The following is a 19,737-nucleotide window of genomic DNA, read 5'->3' as shown; positions in this document are numbered from 1 at the left end:
AGACAAAGAGGGTCGGTATGTTTTGATTAAAGGATATTTGCAGGGTGTTTAAATCATTATTATACGATATAATATATTATACGATCGTAAATGTGTATGCTCCCCCAGGATCGGAATGGAAATTTTATAAACACATTTTTGATCTTATTAATGTAGAGTCGGAAGGCATTCTGGTTTTAGGGGGAGATCTGAATATTCAATTGAACCCGTCCACAGACTCATCTAATCCACAGATTGGGGGGTTAAATAAAACTACAAAAAATATCAAATCATTAATGACTGAAATTCGACTCTTGGACGTTTGGAAATAATTTAATTTAACGAAAAGAGATTATAGATTTTCCCATCCTCACAATTATTATTCCAGATTGGATTATTTTTTCATGTTCCGAAATGATATGCACAGTGTTTTCTTGTAAAATAGGCATTATGGATCTGTCAGATCATGTCCCAGTATATTTGGAAATCATTTTTTGCAAAGAAAAAAGGGATACTTTTTGGAGGCTAAATACAAGTATTTTACATCCAATGAGGGAGAAAATTAGGGATGATATTAAAAATTATCTACTTGACAATGACAATGGCCAAGTGTCTTCCTTAATATTATGGGATGCACTTCAGGCAGTTATGCGGGGTAAGATAATTGGATATAGTTCAACTTTGAAAAAGAAACAAAATGAACATTTAATGGAGCTTCTAGCACAATTAAAGAACATGGAAAATGTTCAAAAAATAACTCCAAAGAAAACTTAAAAATTAAAATAAAAAAGATAAAAAATCAAATAAATGAAGTTTTTTCAAGCGAAATTAATAGAAAAATGACCTTTTTACGGCAAAGTTTCTACGAGGCAGGAGGCAAATCAGCAAGATTATTGGCATACAAACTGAAAAAACAGCAGCTAGAAAATACAATTCATAAAATAAGAAATCCCCAACAAATATGGTTATGAATAAATTAGATGATATTCAAGAAGCCTTTTTATTGTTTTATATGTTTTATAAGACTTTATACAGTCAACCGAAAGTGGATGGAAACAATATGACTGATTTTTTAGACACAATAGGCTCTAATTTGACGGCGCAACTTGGCGATGATCAGCGGCGGAGGCAGCGCATTCCTATTTTCGACAGGCGCAGAAGAGGGTTTCTGACCGGTCTGCTGCACTTGCGCCGAGATGGGCGTGGCGGCGCACCAGGGGGAGGGCTCGACAGAATCAGCTGGCGCAGTGAGAGTTTATTGCGGAAGGTGTGAGCAGGCTGGGGAGGAGGATCTGATGATAATTTGTCTGAGAAAACGAAATGTTATGTCTATAACTTCGGTTCCCTGAAGGAGAGGAACGAGGTACAACACATATTGTATGGGATATCACGCCCCTTACGGCCTGCTGAAGACACCTCTATTCACGCCTTTACGGCAGATGATCTGTGATGACGTGGATGGCCCGCCCTCCGCTTATAAGCGGCCGTCATCACAGACATCCCTCAGTTCGATAGCCGCTCTTCACGAAGCCCAGCTGACTGCGGGGCAATCAAGTGTTGTACCTCGTTCCTCTCCTTCAGGGAACCGAAGTTATAGACATAACATTTCGTTCCCTTTCAGTCGATTCACTCGGTACAACACATATTGTATGGGACATATATACACGCCCCGCAGAGCTGCCACCGAACCCGAGCCTAGCCTGCAACCTAGTGCGAAGCCGACCCAGCAGAAAGGACAGACTGAGCCACCGAAGGGGCCGTCACGTCCAGCCGATAAAACCGCATAAAAGTATGAGGAGATGACCAGTCAGCTGCAGCACAAACATCAGTTATAGACACTCCCTTAAACATCGCCCAGGAAGTAGCCAGGCCCCTGGTAGAATGAGCTCTCACTCCCCGGGGCAGCGGGAGGCCTCTGCTGCTGTAGGCGGAGGAAATAGCCTGCACAATCCAGTGAGAAAGCCGCTGCTTAGACAGGGCCTTACCCCTAGCTGGATTAGCAAAGCAAACAAACAGCTGGTCACACGAACGCACATCCTGCGTACGGTCAATGTAGGCACGTAGAGCCCGCACCGGACATAATAAATGCAACCTCCTCTGTTCCTCAGACTCAAAAGGAGGCGGACAAAAACTCAAAAGTTCAAAGGTCATAGCGCTGTAGGCTGCAGGGATGACCTTAGGTAAATACGCCACATTCGGGCGTAAAGTAACCTTAGTCCCATCACCAGAAAACCGGGTGCATGAAGGACTCACTGATAAAGCATGCAGGTCACCCACTCTCTTCGCAGAGCACAAGGCGAGAAGCAATGCAGTTTTGTATGAAAGAAATTTCATATCCACAGACTCAATAGGTTCAAACGGCGGCCCACATAAGGCCTCCAACACCAGAGTTAGATCCCACGAAGGAACGCCAGATCGAATCACCGGCCTCAGACGGCGGACTCCTCGTAAAAACCGTACGGCAAGAGGGTGCGCGCCTGGAGACACACCATCAAAGCCCACATGACAAGCCGATATGGCCGCCAAATAGACTTTAATGGTGGAAAAGGAGAGACCCTTATCCAGAAGCTCCTGCAGAAACGTCAAAACGTCAGCAATAGAGCACTGAAACGGGAGAGCACTGCGGTCCTGACACCACTGTTCAAAGGCCCGCCATTTATATGCATAAAGACCCCTGGTGGACGAGGCCCGAGCACTCTGAATTGTCGCCACCACATTAGGGGGCAGACCTCTCGCTAATAAGATGGACCTTTCAACAGGTAGGCATGCAGCCGCCACAGTTCCGGGCGCGGATGCAACACCTGACCCCCCGCTTGAGAGAGGAGATCCTCGCAGACTGGGAGCCGCCATGGCGTTGCTGCCAGTAAGCTGATTATCTCCGCATACCATGACTTCGCTGGCCACTGAGGGGCCACCAAGATCATGAGCAGGCCCTGCTGCCGCACCCTCTCCAGTATTGACAATATCATCTCCACTGGAGGAAATGCATAGAGGAGCACGTTCGGCCACGGGTGGGCCAGAGCGTCCATCCCCAGAGGAGCATTGCGGTCCATTATGGAAAAGAACCGAGGACAGTGCGTGTTCGCTGCGGTTGCAAACAGATCCACCTCTGCCCTGCCGAACCTTTCCCATATCTGAGCCACCACCCGTGGGTGCAACCTCCATTCTCTCACCATAGGACCCCCCCTGGAGAGAAGATCCGCCCCCAGATTCAGACAACCGGGAACGTGGGTAGCTCGGACTGACAGGAAATTGACACTGCACCACTGCAACAGAGAGTGACACATCCTCAGCAGGGGAAGCGAATGAGTGCCGCCCTGCCTGTTTACATAGGACACCACTGTCGTGTTGTCCGTCCTGACCAGGACATGCTGGCCGGCCAGGTACTGACAGAAATGCTGCAGAGTTAAGAAAACCGCTAGCATTTCCAAGAGATTGATGTGCAGCCTGCACTGAGTCGGTGACCAGACTCCTCTCACCGTCGCCCCGTCGCACAGACCCCCCCAACCCTTCAGGGAAGCATCCGTGGACACCACCTTGCGCAACGTCACCCTGCCTATCGGGGAGCCCTGACACAGCAGGCCGGGCTCCCGCCATGGCCGGAGAGCTAGCAAACAGGAAGGCGTCACCGTCAGCTTTCTCTGAAGATGCCGCGCTGGGCACAACCGGTGAGAGCGAGACCAGCGTTGAAAGGCCCGCATCTTCAGCAGACCCAGCGGCACCACTGCTATCATGGAGGCCATCATGCCGGTCAGCTGTAAAACCGTGCGAAAACGGAGTCTGCGTCCCAATTGAAACTGAGCGAGGCAACGGTGAAACGCGGTCACTCTGTGTTCTGACAACCGTGCTCGGCCCGTAATTGAACATATTTCCAGTCCGAGGAATGAAAACTGTTGCCGCGGAACCAGAGAGCTCTTCTGAGGATTCACAGAAAATCCTAGTGACTGAATGTGCGACAGTAGCAGCGACAGCTGCGCCGCCGCCTGCTCTCTGGAGCTGGCCACCAGAGCCCAGTCGTCCAGATACGCCAAAATACGCACGCCCCTCTCTCTGAGGGGAGACAGCGCCGCTTCTACACACTTGCTGAAAGTGCGTGGGGCGAGAGACAAGCCGAACGGCAGCACCAGGTACTCGTAAACCGAGCCCTCGAATGCAAACCTCAGGTACTGCCTGTGGTCGGGATGAATCGCGACGTGGAAGTACGCGTCTGTTAAATCCACGGATGCAAACCAGTCCCCCGGGCTGACCGCGGTAAGAAGTTGTCTGAGAGTTAACATCTTGAACTTGTAAGTCCTTAGACGTCTGTTTAACACTCTCAAGTCCAAAATAGGACGGAGACCGCCCCCCTTTTTCGGAATAACAAAATACCGGCTGTACCAACCTTTGTTTTCCTCTGAGGCGGGGACCACTCGAATCGCCCTCTTGAGCAGAAGGGTCCGTATTTCTTCTCTCATCACCGCCGCAGCTGCCCCAGAAACCACGGTGTTTACCACTGACGTGAACCGCGGAGGTCTGACTCGGAACTGCAGACGGTAACCCGTAGCAACGGTGCGCTCTACCCAGGGGGATAGTGCGCATGCGCGCCACTGAGAGAGACGTGCCGCCAGTCTGCTGATCTGGGGCACTGTAAGTGGAGAGATGTCGCCCCCTAGCGTACCAGGGGGGAATGACACCGTTTGGCTGCCCTTCTGCACAGAAGATAGAGGACTGCTGCCCTCTAGCGTGCCAGCAGGGAATAACATCACCTGACTGCCACTTATTTGAAAGCGACTTCGTTGCTTTATTTTTTGAAAAACCATAACATTCTTTATTAGAACAAGGTTTTGAACACGACACGCACCAGAAACATTTGAGTGTGTGGGGGGAAAGTGCTTGGGAGACCATGTTTGGGGAGTACAGCGCCGTTTGGGACTGATCCCCTGAACATAACATTGAACCCGCCTCACGGGGGGCAAAACATGAAGGGCCGCAGCGTCTCCCTGCTGCACGGGCCCTTCCTGACTCCATCCCAGGGTTAGGACGGCTGGTTCTTCTTCCTCTTAGGCGCCGAATCCTTCCGGATGCCTGGAGGTGGGCCCTTACTCCAAGCCGAGTGGCGTGGAGGCTGAGCGGGTAGTTGGTGTCGCGCCTGTTGTCCCTCCTGGACATTGGCCGTCGGAGTCGCCCTCTTAGGGAGCGGCTGCACGGCTACAGGCCTGCGGGATCCGGATGCGGATCTGGGTTTTACCTCCCGTCTGGGAATGATGCTGCGCAGAGCTTCGTTCTGCTTCTTCCCCAGCTCAAATCTCGCCTGGATGGCGTCCAGCGACTGACCAAACAGGCCCGCAGTGGAGACGGGTCCGTCCAGATACAAGGCCCTGTCTCTCTCCGGGACATCAGACAGAGTCAGCCACAGATGTCTCTGCGCTACCACGGTAGACGCCATTCCTCTGCCGAGGGAAAGCGCTGCACCGCGAGCCACACGGAGAATGTAGTCTGTGGCGACTCTGACCTCGTCCAGGAGAGGAGACAGCGGGTTGTCTGGGGGCAAGTGCGAACCCAGCTCCGCCAGACACATAGCCTGGTACGTCTGCAGCATAGTGACAGAGCTCAGCGCGCGGGCAGCACCCGCCTGAGCTCGGTAAATTTTTTCCAGCTGTGACGCTGAAAATCTGCAGTGCTTGGACGGGAGGGAGGGGGCCCCGCCGACACCATGGTTATGGGACGGGGCCAGGTAGGCCGCCAGAGACGGCTCCATCGGTGGCGGGTTAACCAAACCCGCCTTCTCCGCTCCGTCCAAGTCCGAATATTGTCCATAGCCGGGCACCGTGACGCGGGTGGACAGTGGTTTGTCCCATGACGATGTTAGCTCCGCCACAAAGTCCGGGAACATTGGCAGAATATTTTTCACCGCTGCCGGCTCGGGGGGTAGAAAAAACCCCGCAAACCGTGACGGTTTCTGGGACGGCGGAGGAGACGGCCACTCCACCTCCAGCTTCTCCGCTGCTCTGCGAAACAGCGAGAGAAATGAATTGTCGTCGCGGTTAGCCGAAGCCGTGGCTGCGGCTAACTGCTCTGACGGCAAGCCCTCGTCCTCCGACAGCCCATGCATGTCCAGACCGATGTCCAGCACGTCATCGTCGTCATGATGGGCTGCCAGACCAAAGGGCTGGTCAGCCAGCTCGGAGGACCCGGGGTCAAACCCGGCTGCTTCCTCCACTTGCTCCATGTGGTCCGCCCAGCTAGTAGCGGGGACTTCGACCTGGAGCTCCTCGTCGTCGGAGCCAGACGAAGCTGGGTCCCTGGACTCGGAGAGGAGGGGGTCCTGCCGTGCTGCTGAAGCACCCAGCACTTTTTCCACGAACTTGACCCGTCTCTCGAGTGTCGACCGCTGAAGCTGGAGACAAAACTCACACGCTTCGGGGTCCGCCAACGCCCTCCTGGCGTGGACAACACCCAAACAGACGGGACAAGCCTCGTGCTGGTCCTTCTCGTGTAAGGAGAAGCCGCATCCCTGAGGACAGGGACGAACAGAAGACTTCTTCCCCACCTTCGGCCTCGTGCTCATGACGAGACACGAAGCCTGTACCAGTCCGAAATTAGCGCTCCGCGGGCAGTCACCTGCTACAGCAGTAGCAGAGGCTAACACCAACAGCGAGCTGTTTAGCTAATTCCAGCACCGGAGAAAACAAGCTAACTAGCAGCAGCTAGCTAACCTGTCTCGGCGAGGTGTTCTTAGCGCAGTGAAGAGCGTAAGAACTGAGGGATGTCTGTGATGACGGCCGCTTATAAGCGGAGGGCGGGCCATCCACGTCATCACAGATCATCTGCCGTAAAGGCGTGAATAGAGGTGTCTTCAGCAGGCCGTAAGGGGCGTGATATCCCATACAATATGTGTTGTACCGAGTGAATCGACTGAAAGGGAACCTCAGAGGCAGGGTTTCAGCTTGTCAGTGTCATGAAAGATACACAAAATCACTCATGAACCACATAATTGTTTTTATTATCTTCTTTAGCACTCGAACATCCAAGACGATCTGACAGACCATTTGGGTTTTTAGAATTCAAATAAATCTGTTAAAAATAATTCCCCTGTCCTCTAGTTCTTTGACTTTTCCTAAATATGTGTCTTGTATGTTTTTCTGAAGCAAATAAGGTCCTAACAATAACACAGATAATATTACAAAGCATTTATACCTCCAAAGGCCAACAGTGGTCTGTGAGACTTATTATTTATTTATTTATTATTATTATTATTATTATTATTATTATTATTATTAGACTGATTAAAAAGATGCACTTCACGGGGCTTTTTTTTTCTTCTGTGATTGATTTGTTTTGGTTCATGTGCGCATCTGAACAGGGGGCTAGCTCTGACAGCAGACAATCAGACAGATGGCCAAAAATATCAACCAAATCCCAAAAGAAAGATAGTAAAAACAGGCATAAATAAGAGATATAAGGTGGAAGAAGCTTTAGCAATGATACAGGAGGTCAGTGAGGGGGAATCGGATGGCGGAGACGTGTCGGACATCAGCGATCTTGACTGGAGTGAAGAGGAGGAATGTTCTGAATCAGAGTCAGAACAGTCGCGGGCCAAACAGCGAAACAAATATAATGCTGCTGCCCCAAAAATACCCGACCGACCTCCAGCTGCTGTACGGTCCAGAGCAGAACCTGCAGTGGCGCATGAAGCGCTCACGCGTCACCTCCAGGTAGAGAATTACTGTAATCTGCTGTCAGTTTACAACTAAATAATAATAACATAAAATGGTGTAAAATTATTATTATTATTATTATTATTATTATTATTATTATTATTATTATTATTATTATTATTATTATTATTTAAACTAATGTAATAAATCTGAGCACAACAGTGAACACGGTATTGACAGCAGGGGCACTGCAGCGTCTCCAGATGTGCCAGTTACAGATTCAGGTAAAATATTATATCCTCCATTAAAGTACAGCAAACCATGTATTTTTCGTTTCCAAAAATTAATTTTAGAACGAACATATTTTCTGAATAAATACCTTTGTCCTGTTGAGCCTGCAGTCCCAGAATAAAATGAGCAGGGTGAGGACGGGTCGGTGTGGGAAGGTGTCCGTCCTGGTGCGCAACCGGGGAGACTTATTTTACTAATTTTAATATGTTCTTGATTATTATTAATACTAGTAATAATAGTTAATAATACAACTATTTTGTGTGTGTTGGCGTGTGTGTGCGTGTGTATCAGGGAAACGAGTGCGCGGAGTGTGAGTGAGAGGTACGCTGCGCAAATGCGCACTGTAAAAAGTTCAATACATTTTAAAACCTGATTTGAGGCATTAATAAAGCAGATATGAGGCAGAAGTTTTGCTGATCCACTTGATTTAATATTTTGTTTCTTTACCTTAATTTCTAATGCATTAGATTACAGAAAAGCAACCTGTTGGTGTGCTCCTGCGCAAAAACACTGCATATGACAGTCTGGCTGACCATAGCGGCCTTTGGAGGGGGGTAAGAATGCTGGCAACACGTGAAGCAGAGCGGAGGACGGAGCAGATAGCAGATGTCGCCACCATTCTCTCATAAATGATTATCCTTTGTCTGGGATGGCCGGAATGCCATGTGTGTGATAGGAATTATAGGGAATCATTTCAGAGGACATCGATCTGATGACAACTGAACCAGCAGTCCTAAGTAGACTCACCCAGCTCCGCTGTGCAGCTGCGCTGAGTGATTGGCACGCAGACACCTGTAATTCTTTATGCTTTCCCAAATGTATCTTTAAGAGTTATGATGCACACAAATAAAAACAGATTTTCCCTTTCCCTACAAAGCCTGTATGTAGCCGCTAAATGCAGGGTGTCTGCATTTTTATTTCATTTGTCTGGCTCCCCAAGCTCTACAAGAGATTATTTATTTCAAAATGCAGTCATATACATTGTTGCTTCACTATGGTTTAGTATTGAGGTCAGGAAATAAAATGTATTTCATCATGTTAATGTAGCAGTGTCCTTCTTTGAAAAAAAGGAGAGGTGTTCAGCTGGGTTAAACCCACTTTCTCTCCTCTCTCTTGCACCTGCGCCGGTGGGCGGGATGGAGGCGTGACTGCGCCTGGTTCACGAAATTAGGACAATTTTCTGGACACGCCCCGTTGACTTTATCCGCCGACGGCGCACTTTGCGCTCCGCTGACAGCCGGCGGATTCGGCGTAGTCTACCAAGTTAGGGCCCAATGACTTTATCAAGAGTGACTGAAGATCAAAACAAAAATTTAACTTCTGAAATCACTGAATCTGAAATTAAAAAAGCCATCTCTGACTGTAAAACAAAAAAGCACTGGGGCCTGATGGCTTTCCCTCGGAGTGGTATAAAGAGATGAAAGACCTCATTGTTCCAACTATGAAAACAGTTTTCAATTATGTTTTAAAAAAGGGAGAAATGCCTCCATCGTGGAATGAGGCATCCATTTCATTGATAGCTAAAGAGGGCAAAGATAGGCTTGATTGTGGTTACTATCGGCCCATAAGTGTGCTTAATCAAGATTATAAAATATTTACTCACATTATATCCAAACAGTTAGAGAACGCACTGCTTGAAATAATTAGTTTGGATCAGACTGGCTTTATTAAAAAGAGACAGACACAGGACAATATTCGCTGGACCCTGCACATCATTGATCATACTGTTAAAAATAAAAATAAGATGGTACTCCTAAGCCTAGATGCCGAAAAGGCATTTGACCGTGTTAACTGGGAATATTTATACAGTTTTAGAGAAATTTGGATTTAACCAATCATTTATAAAAGTTGTTAGAACAATGTATAGATGTCCAAAAGCAAGACTTAAGGTTAATGGGGCTCTTTCAGACTCATTCAAGCTTGAAAGAGGAAGTCGTCAAGGGTGTCCAAGTAGCCTTCTGTTATTTGCCATTTTTATTGAAGCATTAAGCCAGGGACTTATTCAGAATGCCTCTATTACTGGTGTACAGATGTTCGGACAAGAACACAAGATTTCTCTCGTTGAGGACGATATTCTGATTTATTTGACAAATCCAGATGCATCTCTCCCTCATCTCCTCTCTTATTTGGAATTGTTTGGTTCAGTGTCAAAACTATAAACTTAATATTTCTAAAACACAATTGCTGAGTTTTAATTATACCCCTAGCCAGACACTGATTTCTAAAATGAACATAAATTGGGAGCCGGAATATATAAAATATCTTGGTGTCAATATACCAAAAGATTTATCAAAATTTTATGATCTAAATTTAAAACCATTATATCAACAAATTAATAATGATATGAGAAGATGGGATTTATTACCTATATTTAACTTTGAATCACAAGTAGAAACTGTCAAAATGAAAATTTTACCTAAGTTGTTATATTTTTTCCAAACACTTCCTATTTTTATTGCGGATAAACAATTTAAAAAGTGGGACAAGATAATTATGAGGTTTATATTGCAAAGAAAAAGACCAAGAGTGCGACTCAAAACCCTTCGACTGGCAAAAGAGAAAGGTGGTCTGGCATTACCTTGTTTTAAAGATTATTACGGTATATGTCAGCTCAATTCCGAACTTTGGTCGGTTGGTGTAACCCAGAATATTTGGCTAAATGGAAGGACATAGAAATTAGTACTTCGGGAGAGTGCCTGATTCAAGCAAGACTGGGAGATAAAAAGCTTATTAAGGAGCGAATGCAAAAAATTAATCAGTGGATCAATTTATCATTAAAACTTTGGTTAAATTACATAAATAAAAATCATTTACAGTCTGAGATAAAAGTGTTTCGCTGGCCCTATCATGATAGCGATTTTATACCGAGCAAAACGGATGCGAGTTTCAAAAGTTGGACAAACCAAGGTTTATCATCTCACTGCACCTATTTCTATAATGGGACAATTAAACTTGCTCGAAAACATCAAAGGACCTTTGGACAAAGGCTATGTTGTTGGCACAGTATTTCTTGACCTGAAAAAAGCGTTTGACACTGTGGACCACAGCGTTCTACTCAATAAGCTTCAGCACTTCAAAATGTCACCATCAGCACTAGAATGGTTTAAATCTTACTTAGATGGTAGACAACAATGTGTTAAGGTAAATGGGGTGAAGTCAGCTCTTTGTTCCAATGACATGGGGGTCCCGCAAGGATCAGCATTGGGTCCATTGCTTTTTACCATCGACATTAACGACCTTCCAGACTGTTGTCACGGTGTTAACTGCCAGTTATACGCTGATGACACAATAATCCATGTGTCTGCTAAAACTCCAACTCTGGCAGCGCAGCAGCTGACACGTGCTCTAGTGAACATCTCAAATTGACTTGAGCTGTCTCCCTCACTTTAAACATCAAAAAAACAGTAGTCATGTGTTTTTCGATTACAAAAAGGTCACCTAATAGTAGGTTTGAGGTCACACTAGGAGACGAAATAATCCAAGAAGTCAAAGAAACAAAGTATCTAGGAATCATTCTTGATAACAATTTGAAATTTCAAAGTCAGGTATCTTCTGTGTGTAAGAAGGTGAAATCTAATTTGAATTGTTTTCGTTTAATCAGAAGGGAGCTGTCCCATCAGGCTGCCCTGGTGTATATGCATGCAATGATATTTTCGCATCTGTCCTATTGTATTACATCTTGGTCACAAACCTCCAGCTCTGTACTCCAACCAGTCATTTCATTGTATAAGCAGGCAATTAAGGTATTCGACAGAAAGCCAGTGAGATGGCATCATTGTAAAATCATTCAAAAGCATGATCTTTTTACATTTGAGAATTTTGTAAATTTTAGCACATTGAAACTGGTTTTTAAGTGTCTGAACAATCATGTGTCGCCACCCTGTTCTGCTCTTGTCAGAAGACAGGCCTCTCTAAGAGCAAACACCAGAGCAGCCGACAGTGGAGACTGTGCACTTCCATATCTTAAATTAAAGTTTGGAAGGTCTTGCTTCTCCCATAACGGAACAACACTGTGGAACTCTCTGCCCACTGGCTTAAAACTCCAGACTGACTTGAACACCTTCAACAGAGGTTTGAAACAGTGGCTGAAGTCAGGCCAAAGCTGCACACATGACAATGTATGAAATGCACATGATTTTTATTCAACGTGGACTTATTCTTATGTATGTAATTATGTTTAATTTGTTAAAAGCCTCCAATGGACTGGTGTTGAAAATTAGCAGTCCTGCTATAACACTGGAAGCAATGCATCTGGTCTGTCCAATGCTTTTGTGAAGTCCATATCAAATAAATAAATAAATAAATAAATAAATAAATAAATAAATAAATATAATAATAAATAAATAAAGCTTTTCAATCACTTAAGAGAGACCACCAATTGCATAACAGTGATTTCTTTAGGTTTTTACAAATACGTCACCATATACATATTTTTATGCCAAAAAATAAGAATGTTTTTGAAATACCAATTCTAAAGATTTTTACAAACACTCAAATAGCAGATTCAGGTCTTATATTGATTTCAAGATTGTATAAAGGTTTCCAAGAGCTAAATAAGTCAAATACAAATTATTTAAAGCAAAAATGGGAAAAGGAAGCAAATGTGCAAATATTGGACGAGATTTGGTTAAATCATTGTGCCTTTCAATGGAAAATTACTAGTTCTAACTCCAGCACAAACTGCTCATTTTCCAGGTTCTTCAAGCTGTTGGAGACATTGTGGTGCACATGATGTAAAACAACACCAGTTGTTCTGGTCTTGTCCAATAATACAAAGTTTTTGGAAGTTGATTCAAATAGAGATAAAATCCATATTAACTTACGGTCACTACATTGGGATGAGTTACTATTTGGATGTTTACATTCCGCTGATATACAAAAGGAGACTAGACATCTGTTTGGCATACTGAGTTTGGCAGCTTGAAAAGCAATCACTAAGAAATGGCTAAATTGTGTTTGCTCCGACCTGAATGACTGGCATGATGTTATCTATTCAATATTTGTAATGGAACGAATAACGTTTCATAAGAAACTCCAATTGAATAAGTTTAATAAAGTATGAACAAAATGGTTAATGTGTATTTTACCTAAGAGACCCAAATGTGTATGATCTCCTGTATTGTTGTGTACACCTCTGGTTCTTTGTTGTTACTGTTTCTGTTTTAAAAATGTGTGAAATTTTGAAAAAATAAAATTGAAAAAAAAAAAAAATGAAAACACTGATCCCCCACGGTGAATCTGAGGAACTTCCTGTGCCTCATCAGGATGGGAATGTGAAAATAGGCATCTGTGAGATCAAGTGACAACATCCAATCCCCGGGGCGGATGCTCTCCAGGAGGTGTCTGACCATCAGCATGCGGAACCTCCTGGTGGCCACGTGAGTGTTCGGGACCCTCAAGTCCAGAATGGGTCTCACTCCTCCCCTTTTCTTGGGAACCAGGAAATAAGAGGAGTAGAAACCCAAGTGTGCCATCTCCGCGCTCAACGCCCCGGCGTAGGAGTGAGGACACCTCCTCCTCAAGAGTGGCAGCCCCCAAGGGGCATGAGAGCCGTGTGCGGAGGATTCCGTTGAAAGGAGGCCCTGGCTGTCCAGGACTACATCTCAGCGTCCTGGACAGCCAGGGTGAGAGCAGACCCAGCATCTCGCACCATGTCAGTAAATGAAGCATCAGCGGTTGAACCACATTCATCCTCGAACTGGATGGAGGCGGCCGGGCCCGGGGAGAAAAAGTGTAGGAGACGGACGCACAGTGCTACTGGAGAACATTACAATAAAATTATAATGCAGGCGACTGGTTTGATCATGCGGCGTTCGCGGATCACATGCCGGTCACATGATCTGGTCACATGACCAGACAGCCGCTCGCGCTGTGCGCTCGTAGCTAAGCTACTCGGTTCAAACAGGACGTCAACCATGAAGCTCCAGGTCCATTCTCCACCTCTAGCCTGTCAGTCACCATAACCACACAGTTTTTCCTCCAGTCCCCTGCCTGCTATGTGAGGAGAAGCGGCGCTGCCGGCACGAAAAAAACTGCAAATCGTCGCGGCGCAGCCGGCATCGGTGCACTACGATTCCCAGAATGCCTTGGGACCGGTCACATGACCAGACAGCCGCTAAGCGCTGCGCGCTTGTAGCTAAGCCACTCGGACGTCAAACATGAAGCTCCCAGGTACATTATCCACCATCGTGATTAAAAAAAAAAGAAAGACGCTTTTGGCCGAGTTGGTAAGCAGCTTACAGTCAAGTCCGCACCGACCAACTCGGCCACTCGAGAGCCTCCCCGCCCGCGAGGCCGACTTGGCGAGATGCCGACTTGGCTTGATGCCGAGTTGACTGTATCCCGGGGCGGTGCCGAGTTGGCCGGGGCCGACTTGGAGTGGTGCCGACCTGACTGTATCCCCAGGGAGAGTACCAATAGCGAAGTCCGTAGGTGGGCTAAGCATCACAGGAAGTAGAATGTGCAGATCATGATCATGCAGGTTGCAAGTTGAATGTTTATAGCAGTGATCCCCAAACTGCGGCCCGCCTCCACATTTGGTCTGGCCCCCAGAGAGCAGTTAGATGTTTTTTTTTTCATATACCATATGCTCCACACCTAAAAGCCTCTAATTTTCTTAAAAAAACAACAGCGTGCCTTTTTTGTGGAAAATACGGTAATAAAGACCGCCCGGTTGTCAGTCCGAGGTTTTTGACTACGGTTCCCATAATGCTTACGACATGATCACATGAGCACACAGCCCCCGCTCGCTTGTAGCTACGCTAGCCAGTTCAAACAGAACGGCAAACTCGAAGCTTCAGGCACATTATCCGCCTCTAACCTGTCAGTCACCATAATCAAATCAAATCAAATCAAATCAAATCAAGTCACCATAATCACACAGTTGTCCTCCAGTCTCCCAATCGGGGAGCACAGCGCGTGGATGCACAGCCCAGCGAGCCGCCCGTCGCGGGCCGCCGCGACACTGGGAGCGGCCGGTCGGCCCCAGCTGAGCTATCGGTGGGGGACTTCACTCAGGAGATCAGCCGGGTTCACCAGCTGGCTGGACCCCGCTGATCAAGCAGGTTACACCGGTCGTGGCCGCGCTGCACTGCATGTCCGTCAAGAGGAGCATCCACAGTCAAACTCGCTTTGATATGTCACTTTACTCACTATTGAACACATTTCAACCGAGAGTGTAACCACCTAGAATGCCAATATGTATTTCGCTTATACAGAAAGTGAATTAATTTTTTTCTCCCCTTTTATATTGGACTGCACAATATCACGATGTTTGCAGAATGTTCCTCTTCAGCAGTGTGGCTGCACACATCTTTAAAGATACCTTTAGTGTGGACAGGGCAATAATAGTAAAACTGGCTATTATCTGAGTGTCTGAACAAAAGAAACAATAGCATATGCATCGTTTAATTGTGAGGGGGGCGTGGCCAGGCGACTCTCATTGAAATGTATTACGGGTAGTTTACAAAGAGGTTGGGACACAAAAAACTGTGCAAAGCGCTGCTCCTGGACAGGATTCAATAGGTTAATTTGCCTGGCTCATAGCACGAATTGCCATGAAACTGGGTTGTCTATTCTATACGCCTTACAATGCAGTGAGTCCTATATATGAAAAAAGTAAAAAAAAAAAAACAAGCTATTAATTGACAGTGTACCTTATAGTGCGAAAAATACGGGTTGTGTATTGGTATTAGATAATAAAGTTGGACTTTTGCAAACTGGCCCCGGCCCCCCATCACATAAGGGAAAAGTTATGTGGCCCTCGCAAGAAAAACTTTGGGGACCCCTGGTTTATAGGGATGACAAAACAAAACAAAAAAATTATGAGATTTTTCGTTTACATTATTATCATGAAGCTAATAATCTGACTTAAAGGTCTAATACACGATTTTCTCGAAAAGACGAAGCCCCAAGTCTGTTACTCACTTTTTGGGTTTCCGGGTGGATCACCTAAATAATTGGTGGGTCTGTTTGTCAATCATTCTGACGAGCTGCTTTCGTAAGGCGGTTCTACGTGCTTGCGCCCAATCAGCTTCTCCCTTTTGCGCATGCGCATTCGGAGTGTTTATGTAGTCGGTGAGCTTCTGAGCTAGTACTTACCGATGGCGAGTCTGACATAATGAAACTGTAACTGTTTCGGAAAAAAAGCTTTATTTATGAGCGAGGCTGATCGCAGAAACTGTAAACAGAGCCGTGCACGCCGGAGAAGAGGAGATCGCGCTCGTACACTTCCGCATTTCCTGGGAGAAGCAGGAGAGCCGGGCGGATGGTCTGGCGCATGCGCGTTGTTCAAAAAGTGAGTAACAGACGTGGGGCTTCGTCTTTTCGAGAAAATCGTGTATTAGACCTTTAACAATTAACAATGTAAGTATACAGAAACTGAAACAACAAAATAGACACAGACATCGCTGTGGCTCTCACATTTATTATGTGTAAGACAAGATAAAATGGACATATTTAACTGTCATTCTGCAGAATACATTATGATGATATTTCTGGATGCTGAAAGATAAAATTAAAGCTGACCTGAATATCAGCCTGGAGTGGACTCTTTGACAGACAGAATATTTCACAGTATTATTGAGAATTTGATCAAATGAAAAAACAAATAAACAACTAAAAACAAAACAAAACTGTACAGTTTACAAACAAAACCATTAAAACCATCAAAACATGTTTGTTGTAATGTAATTCCAGATATCCAAAACATGCACAAATAATAATAATAATAATAATGATAACATTCTGTTCAGTTAAAGGTGCATTAAGGAGTTTTTCAACTTTAAAAATACTTATTTTCCACCATAATATGTAACATATATTCAATAATGTGTACAATGTGTCCTGACATATTCATTGTAAGTACCGCTAACAGCGTTAAATTGTCACTTGAAAGTTGCAGTGCCGGTTCGGCACCAGAATTTTTTCGGGGGAGAATTTGAGGTGATGTGACGTAACGCGCTCTCCCGTTGGCCTGATATCCTTAGGTTTCGTTTTGTCCGCCATTACTCCGCCAGATGCTTAGCGAGCAGCAACTGAGCAGTATGAGGATGGATCTTAAGGCCCGTCCATACTTCACATGCCCGCGTGGGTGCGCGTTGGTCCGCGTGACGTAAAAATCGTCATGAATTCCTGTCTGCTAGGGTCCGCGCGGACCGATCCGCAGACGTCCGCGCAGCAGCCAGATTTTGAGACCACGTTGCGCATTGCGCGCAGGTCGCGGAAGTGTACGCATGCGCCAGAGCGCCATAGCAAACAAAACATGACGATAAAAGTGAAAGTAGACGGAGATACAGCCCGATGGCTCCACTTAAAGACACTGAAAGAGTGAAAAACTCGTGGAAACAGAGAGCAGACTCTGTCTGGAGGGAGGAGAAGGTCTGCAGACAGAAGTGAAAGTAACTAATCGCTCTGGCGCCGCCCCCACGATTCAGAAACAGGAAAAAAAGGCTAAATAAACTTTAATACTTAATGATAATGTACTGACAATGTATGTGCTTAATTTTCTCTAAATAATCCGTAATAAAGGAGCAGATAACCAGTCTGTAGTGCCGGAAAAGCTTCTCGAGGCTGCGTGGATCACTGCGCCTGCATGAGACGCGCACAGCTGAGCTCAAAATGTAGTATGGGTGAAAGCGCGTCCGCATCGGTGGTGCGCGGACCTCCCAAAGTGGACGCGGAAATGCGTACATGTGAAGCATGGACCAGCCTTTACAGAAAGTAAGAAAAGACCGGCTTCTGGCACTGCCACAACTCCAGCACAGACTCCACCAGGTAAAAGAAACTTAAATTTTACTCAAGCGCTACAAAAAAAGGTAAGAAGGAGTTCCCCTCTTCTGTGTATATGGACGCAAGCCACAGGCACGAGTGTTTCATTAAGCTGCAGTTACACCCAAGGCCTGCAGGGGTCGTTGTTTCACATAAAACATGCAAAACTCCTTAATGCACCTTTAAGGAAACTGAGATAAAATACACATTGTGCAAATGAAAAGTATAAACAGTCAATGGCATTAAGAATTCTTCTGTACAGTGCTCATCACATTTTTCAACAATTCAGGATCATGATGCTCTGATGACTGATACTATGTTGCATCTGTGTGTGAGTTTATAATTTGGTGGAGAGATCGTTTCTGTCTTCAGCTGGAGGAAACTCTTCCATTTTACTGTCATGCACACCCTGAGCTGTTTCACTCAGTATGGTTATCACTGTTGATATTGTGGCATCAAGATCCAACAGTTTCACCAAAGGCACATTCACACCTCTCTCCTGAAAGATCAGAGTCATGGCCTGCATGGAGTCAATGCCCAAGGAGGACAGATATGTGTCATCTCCCAGTTCACTCTGCTCCAGGCCTATGGTCTCATTTAGCAGTGAGATCACATAGAGTTTTGGTGAGATAACATCAACTTTTATATCTTCACACTCCATCTGTTCGGATTTTTGGAAAACCTCCTCAACTAATGCTGACAGACGCATTTTCAGGGCTCTATTTTGAGAGAGGATGTTGTTGCGGATGTTCCTGAAATGAAACCTGCACACAGCTTGTTGGGGTCAGTTGAGTACAAGACATTGCTCCAAGCTTGTATGAACCTCAGCCACATCTAAAACCATTACGCCTTTTGCCACCAGAAATCGTGTTGAATAATTATATTGTATTCTTCATATTATGTTTATCTAGTATTCATTATCCTATGTTATTTACTATTATTCATACCATGCATGTCTCTGTTAGTTATAGTGTGCTTGTTTACACAGGTGTGGAAAAGACAAAGTATTCTTTTAGGTTTGCCTGCCTGCTATTTTTCATTTTTACGGCAGCCTCTTGGCAGCTGGACAGTCTGTTTTTTCTAAAGCTAAAACTACATGTGACTTTGCCTCTCTGTTTCCCTCTTACGCAAATGGGGCTCATTTGACAAGGAATGTGACACTATGTGAATTGTTGAACAACATCTGGCATTTGTAAAGGATGGATGGAGAATTGATGGAGGCTGATAAGGACTCAGAAGGGGTCACAGACAGGCACCTTTGTAGGGAGGGGGGAGAGAGTCAAATGACAGGTTCACAATTGTACTCTTAAATGCGAACCGCCACTATGGAGGGTTACGGAATGGTTTGTAGCATCTGTGTAGTCTTGACGAAAAGTCATATGAGATCCAATGTACTCCCAGAAAATAGTATAAAGAGATGGAGCGGAGAGTGGTCCACGCGTCAGTTTCTTTTGGTCAACCTGGCTGCCGGGGGTTTTTGTAATAAAGTCCTCTTTTTGCATCCTGACTCCGACTCTGTCTGATTTTGCCGAGGAAGACCAAGAGTGAAGACTTCAAGAACCAAGAGTGGATATACTTGAAGATTTTAAGATTTTTCAATAAATAAATAAATAAATAAATAAATAAATAAATAAATAAAATAAAATAAAATAAAATAAAATAAAATAAAATAAATTAAAAAAAAATTGAAAAAAAAAGATTTTTCTGGAAAATATGTTTGTGGTGTTTTTGTTTTTTTTTTGGCATCACTACTGGCCTAGGATAGTTTTTAAATAAAAATCCACGACAATCGATGGAAATGTTCTTTGTTCAAAAACAAGCCGAGGTTCATGGCACCCCCGTTGATAGACTGTCCAGGCAGCCCAAGTTTGCGTCTGTACTGACAAAACAGGTCTAGAAAAGTATTGACTGCGGCATAGTTTGTTTGGGATGCATTTCCCAGAAAAGCAGAAATGGAGGATTAGCACACAAAACAGTCTAACTTGCATTTCTGCGTTGCATGATGCAGATTCAGGACACCATTTACTTTGGGTCTAAAAACCTCTTCATACAGAGATCTGTC

The sequence above is a fragment of the Salarias fasciatus genome, unplaced genomic scaffold (genome assembly GCF_902148845.1).
Source record: "Salarias fasciatus unplaced genomic scaffold, fSalaFa1.1, whole genome shotgun sequence".
Taxonomy (NCBI): domain Eukaryota; kingdom Metazoa; phylum Chordata; class Actinopteri; order Blenniiformes; family Blenniidae; genus Salarias; species Salarias fasciatus.
The sequence above is the reverse complement of the archived record's forward strand: the minus strand, read 5'-3'. Positions refer to the sequence as shown.